Genomic DNA, 5948 nt, shown 5'->3' on the forward strand with positions numbered 1-5948 from the left:
CTGTTTACATATGGTTCTCGTTATATAATCATTAATCATCTTATAACTTAAAACAAACTCTAATTGATATAACGATGTTGTAGTTTAGTAAATTAAAAATACTCGTAAATACGTAGATTAATAACTGGATTAATTAGAAATAGAATGAAAACATTAATCGATAATGACTTGAAAAGATCTAGAATGAAATCGATCTAACCCGAGACCTAACTGAGATGACCCGAACCGAAATCGAACTGGTGCTGAATTGACCCGAACTGAAATGACCTGAGTCAAAGTTTACCCGACCCAAAGTTACCCGACCCTAGTTTGACCCGACAAAACCTGTTTACAACCCGACACGGGATCACCGGGTTCGTTTTTTACCAGAACCGAACTTGACCCGTCCAGAAATTTACCCGGACCCGACAACAATTGACCTGAAATTGACCCGAACTGAATAGACCTGACCCAAACCCGATCTGATCCCGAAAACTTTTAACCCGAACTTGACCCGAACCGAATAGACCCGAACTGTCATGGGTCAAACCACAACCCATCCGGTGACCCGATTTGACACCTCTAGTCACATGCGCTCCATGTGCCCATAACCCATCCTATATTTTGCGCCAACATATTCATTACTTGTTCATTTCCAATTACTCCGTAAATCGATGACCATTTATCCCCTCTATTTTTTAACTAATTCTCACCGTTCCTTTTTAATTGTTACTTTTGAACCATCAATGTAGTTTTACATTGATAACTTAAATTACTGCGTTAAAATATTGATCATTAAAAGTATGAGAAAATTACAATATTTTCGAAAGAAATTAAAAAGAAATACGAAGTACTCCGTATTAACTTCAAGAGAATTTCAATAATAACATTGTATTGAGATTGATATATTTAATAATGATGTTAGTTATAACCCAATAAAACGGAAAATGATTTTCGCACACCAAAAAGCGATATCGACACTCACTATGATAGCACATGATAATGTGCTATACTCACATACAGGTGTGCCAATATCAATAAAGTGGTGTGTCAAAACCAGTTTCCAACATAAAACAGCTATGAAGTAGTTTTTCTCTTCCTAAATTAACATAGTTTCTAAATGCAGAAAATATTTTCTTTTTGCAAAAATAAAAAGGTCAAAACTGCCCTTTATCTTGATTAAAAAAAATAATAATAAAAAAAATCCTTAGTTTTCATTTATACTGTAGATTCCACTTGAAAGAGTAAAAATGTGAAATCATTGACTACAGCTTGTACTAACCCTTTAATCCTTTCATGGCAACCATTAATATACCTCTCTTCTTCTACCCGAAAGGCTGAAACACCATGTCCATGGAAACCAATATCTTCTACCCTTATCCTCTCTGCCATGTTTTAACACAACAAAGACTTTCGAATTGGAAACCAGAGTTTTTCCATATGGCCAGAATAAATTTTTTTGCAAAAAATTGAGTTGTTAAAATCAATTTCTGTTGAGGCTTATATTATATGCAACTAGTCTTATATGCACGCGATGCGTGCGAGATTATATGCTTATTTCAATAAAATGCATAATAACCAGCAACATTGTACTTAAGCAGCTTTCTAAATCCAAATTAAGTTCATCCTGGAAATGCACAGATCAATTCAATTATTACCTGTTCAAAAATTTCTTTTAGTTCAGCAATCAGTACAGAATTAATTACAGTCACAAACTGATTGACCATGAAACATCAACGGATCAAGATATACACCAGACCTGAAGATGCCATGGCCTATTTATTCGGTTCACATTACAATCATATTTGATAGGAAATAAAACATCTCATATTCGTAATACAGGAGTCAGGAGGGTAAGTGCGTTTATTCGCAGGTGCATGGGTCGCAGCTGCAATCATCTCCACATCCGCACCCCGTCCTTCCATACATCCTGCAAAATGAATTCGAACTATGTCAGACTGACATATATTAATCATGCAAATACAATATGTTTTCTAGCATAATCTAATTGTCTTAGAAGAACAATCACTATCCACAACTCAAACTTAGTAGCTAACCAAACATAGATTGTAAGCACTTTATTATGCTAGAAGAAATCTTCAAGAAGGGAATATATATGTTGCAGTTGCAGTCATCACAGCTGCAGCTGTCGCCAAATCCATAGTTCCATTTTCTTTCTTAGAGATTGCAGATTACAATTTGGAAAAGAGGTTGCAAGACATACATAGAATGATATAAGAGAAAGGTAGTTTAGATGATCTAGAATGATGAACATTGACACCTATATATAGAATGTAGGAGGTAACATAACTTGAAATCTTTCTTTCAACTGAACTAATTAAATTCAAATTACAATTAAAAGAAAACGATATGAAGAAAACAGTAAAAGGTAAGGGGACTTACATGGGGATTAACGGTTGCTCAAACACTGATAGTGGTGTCTCCGGACTCCGGCTAAACTATCTAGTGAGAACACAACTTATTTTTTTAAATACGGTAGAGATTTATTTAGAAAATGACAATGAAGAAAGCAAGAGTAGAGCATACCTGAAATTTCAAATTATTGATCGAAATAGACAATGAGGAAAGCAAGAGTAGCCGGCAACCGGCATACATACCTGAAAACCCAAATAGAAATGAGGAAAGCAAGAGTAGCCGAAAATCCGTATTGGTGCAACCTGACGACGGTGAGAAATAAAAATGGGGAAATTAGTTCATTAAAATTGAGAAAAATGAAGCTCATTTACAGGTTTAATTCCAAAATCATTTAAGTTTAATAAATAGAAATAAAATTAAAATAAACTTCTTAATCCTCCCCAAAATAATTTATCTCTATCTGATTTAAAAAATCAAACCTTTTGGGGCGGTGAACATGAATATAGAATCTGATTCACATTCTCCTTTTCTGTTAAATAGAAAAATAATACATTTCATCAACCTTTTTTCAGGCCAATTTATGGGTCTAAATATATACAAAACCCCAGAAAATTGATTTGGAAATTTTCTACAAAAATCAAAGAGAAACAGCTTTTCTGCTCAAACATACAAAATCCAGAATTTCAAAAGTTGTAATTAAGCATTAATTATCCAAAAGAAAGAATATTAAGCATTAAATATCCAAAAAACCAGCTAAAGATCTCACCTTTAGGAGGTTCTGACACTGAATCCACCACCTCGTTTCTACTTTTTGCTCTGTAAAAAAATGCATAACAAATTTTTATCAGCAATTACACAAATCCTATAAACTCAAATTTCTTAATTTCCACCCGAAGTTCATCTTCTTTGATAATAAATCAAAATTCATACTAAAAATGAAGGAAACTAAAACCAAAATCTGATGAAACAACTAACCTCAGACAGAAGGCAATATCAAGTTCCATGCGCTGAGAAAATAAGAATTTAAATGTATGTCCTTCTGTTCCCTCACACATAAAATGAAGCTGAAATTACATACATGATGATTACGAAGCACATGGACAGTTTGGGAAGCAAGCCAATACACTCCCAAAGAGTGCCCAAATCTGGAATGAACAGCCTAAGAAACACCATATGAGCTGCACCTGAAACCAAAATAATTTCTGTTTGATAAATGTAGAGACTTTGGATTTTACAATTCATCAAACAAACATGTCTTAAAGAAGGTGATGAGGATCAAATTATATGACCACCTAACACAACACCACCAACAACAACAAACCATATGACCACCTAACACCAACACCAACCAACACCAAATTAATTGAATAAAAAAACATAGTTCCGAATTTAATCATACTAAATATAGTAAACAACATCCAACTAACAACATAAGCCACAAAGACAATGATCGATGTATACGGGATTTGATCTTACTATCTTAGTCTTGGGTTCGTGAAACATCAGTAATAGTAATACACGCGATGGAATAAACCCATTACAAACAGCAAGGCCAGGGAAAATTTGAAGGGATTTTCCACAAAGCTTATAACCCTGAAAAGCAGTAACAGGCATTGAGCTAACACTAACCGGAATTGACCCATTTAAATTATTTTATCACACATTAAATTGGTCCAATTGCAGCTTCAATTCTGGCATCTCACTTAGATTATTTTCAACCTACTCAAATTCCTCAAAGTACCAGGAACTTCACTACAATAATTATTGTTTGCCTAATTAAGTGGAACCAAATTCTTCAACTCTGAAAAAAAAAGTCAGGGATACACATTAAAGCATCATATTTTTCTATAATCAAGTCAAATTAGTCTGAAAAATCCAGAAATTTCAAGCTAGAATAATCCAATTAAATTTCCATAAGTTCAGCAATGAGTATGGATAAGAAAATCAACTAATAAAATCAATCAACAAAATTAGAAAGAGAAAAGAGATACCTACAAATTCTTGAGATAAATTTTTGGCAACCGGCGGATTAACAACTTCCACTGCCTTATCCGATGGTGGATTTGCTACCGGTGGTTTCTCCTCTTCAGTTTTAACCTCCTGATCTTTTTTTCTCCTCCTCCACCTCCGCTTTCTTCTCTTCCTCCGCCACCTTCTCCTCCTTTTCCCCCTCCTCCACCTTCTTTTCCTCCTCTACGGGCGGCGCTGGCGGATCGTCAAACCATACCTTTGATATGCGAGAAAACACTCTGCTTCTCCTCCCCTAATGTCGCAAACGCCGCACCACCAGTTTTCACCTTTTCGAGAAAATTAGACCGTTTTTAGAAAATCGGGGATCGATTAAAACCCCTAGAAAAATTGAATGAACTCCGGTGAAGAAAGAAAAGGGGAAAAGAAGGAGAGCGCCGGGCTACGGATAACTCTACCGCCGGAGTTCGCGATAGAGCAATGGTTGTTCTCAGTGTTGAGAGGGTATTCGGCCGTCAAAGTTCAAGATTCCAGTTTCCTTTCTCTCTCCTCTGCACGTTTTCATTCTCTCTTGATTTAGGGTTTTGGAACAATGGCCAGTAAGGCGTCAAAGGGACACGAAATGTGAAAGATGTGGAGGGTATTGTTGTAAATTCCAAAGGGGACACGAAAAGTGTAATTACTGAAATAACCTCAGCTGTTCCTTTATATAATAGAGATTAGGCTTAATTAGTTTGGGCTTTTGAGCTCACATTGTATTTAGAATCATGTAGCTAGTAATGCCGTGGGATTTTGTGTATAGATTTCTAGGTTGTATATAATACCTGATGATAAGAAATACAAACCGTGAAAACACATTAACCTAATTTGTCAATTTTCCAATCAACTAGGTGTCATTAAAATGAAGATCGTGTTCTACTATTCTAGCTTTATGGGTACAGCAAAGGGGCGAAGTTGATATTTTTTTTACTCCGTTATTTTCTTTTGGGCTTTTTAGTCATTTTTAATTTTGTGTTAAGAAATTAATTTCTGCATTTAACAACACCCTAAATTAATGTGCAAATGAAAAAACAATAATTATTTAGGAACAAAGGGAGTACATCGAAAAGAAATCTTTTGTTAATAAAATTTTGTTCCTGAAAATTACTTTTAGTGTCTTTTTTCCCCATATGATTTGGAAAGAATTTATTTGTTAGGTTAATAGCAAGGAGATTTTTTTCATAAAAATTAGGGTTTCTTAAATTTTTATTTTTATTTTTTTATCCTAACTTATCGCTCATTGTTTTTAGAAAACTAACATGAAAAGTTTGAGAGTTTTGCTCAAGTTACCTCCAGAAATTCAAAAAACTAACATCAATGTCAATGTTACATGAATGATGCTCTCTCTAACTCCACCCTCAAATATGTTTTACAAGTATTACCAATTTCTGGAGAGAACATCATCCATTTAACATTGACACATAGACTTGTCTTGCCAACAATTTCTGGAGAGAACATCATCCATTTAACATTGACACATAGACTTGTCTTGCCAACAGGCTAAGATCTCATTTCTGGAGGATTTTCGAGTATTCAAACATAAAGCATAGCGGCCTTGACACTTCTATGTAAATAGCACATATATC

General features: G+C 34.7%; 1 long non-coding RNA gene across 1 annotated transcript; it reads right to left on the bottom strand.

Moving 5' to 3' along the window:
- Positions 1-1610: 1610 nt before the first annotated feature.
- LOC130464069 (uncharacterized) lies at positions 1611-3584 on the bottom strand. The gene is made up of 4 exons (XR_008924363.1): positions 3331-3584; positions 3122-3171; positions 2383-2657; positions 1611-1909 (listed from the first exon to the last, which is right to left on the bottom strand). It is a non-coding gene; the product is annotated as an uncharacterized lncRNA (long non-coding RNA).
- Between the last annotated feature and the right edge of the window lie 2364 nt (positions 3585-5948).

The sequence above is a fragment of the Spinacia oleracea genome, chromosome 6 (assembly GCF_020520425.1).
Source record: "Spinacia oleracea cultivar Varoflay chromosome 6, BTI_SOV_V1, whole genome shotgun sequence".
Classification (NCBI taxonomy): domain Eukaryota; kingdom Viridiplantae; phylum Streptophyta; class Magnoliopsida; order Caryophyllales; family Amaranthaceae; genus Spinacia; species Spinacia oleracea.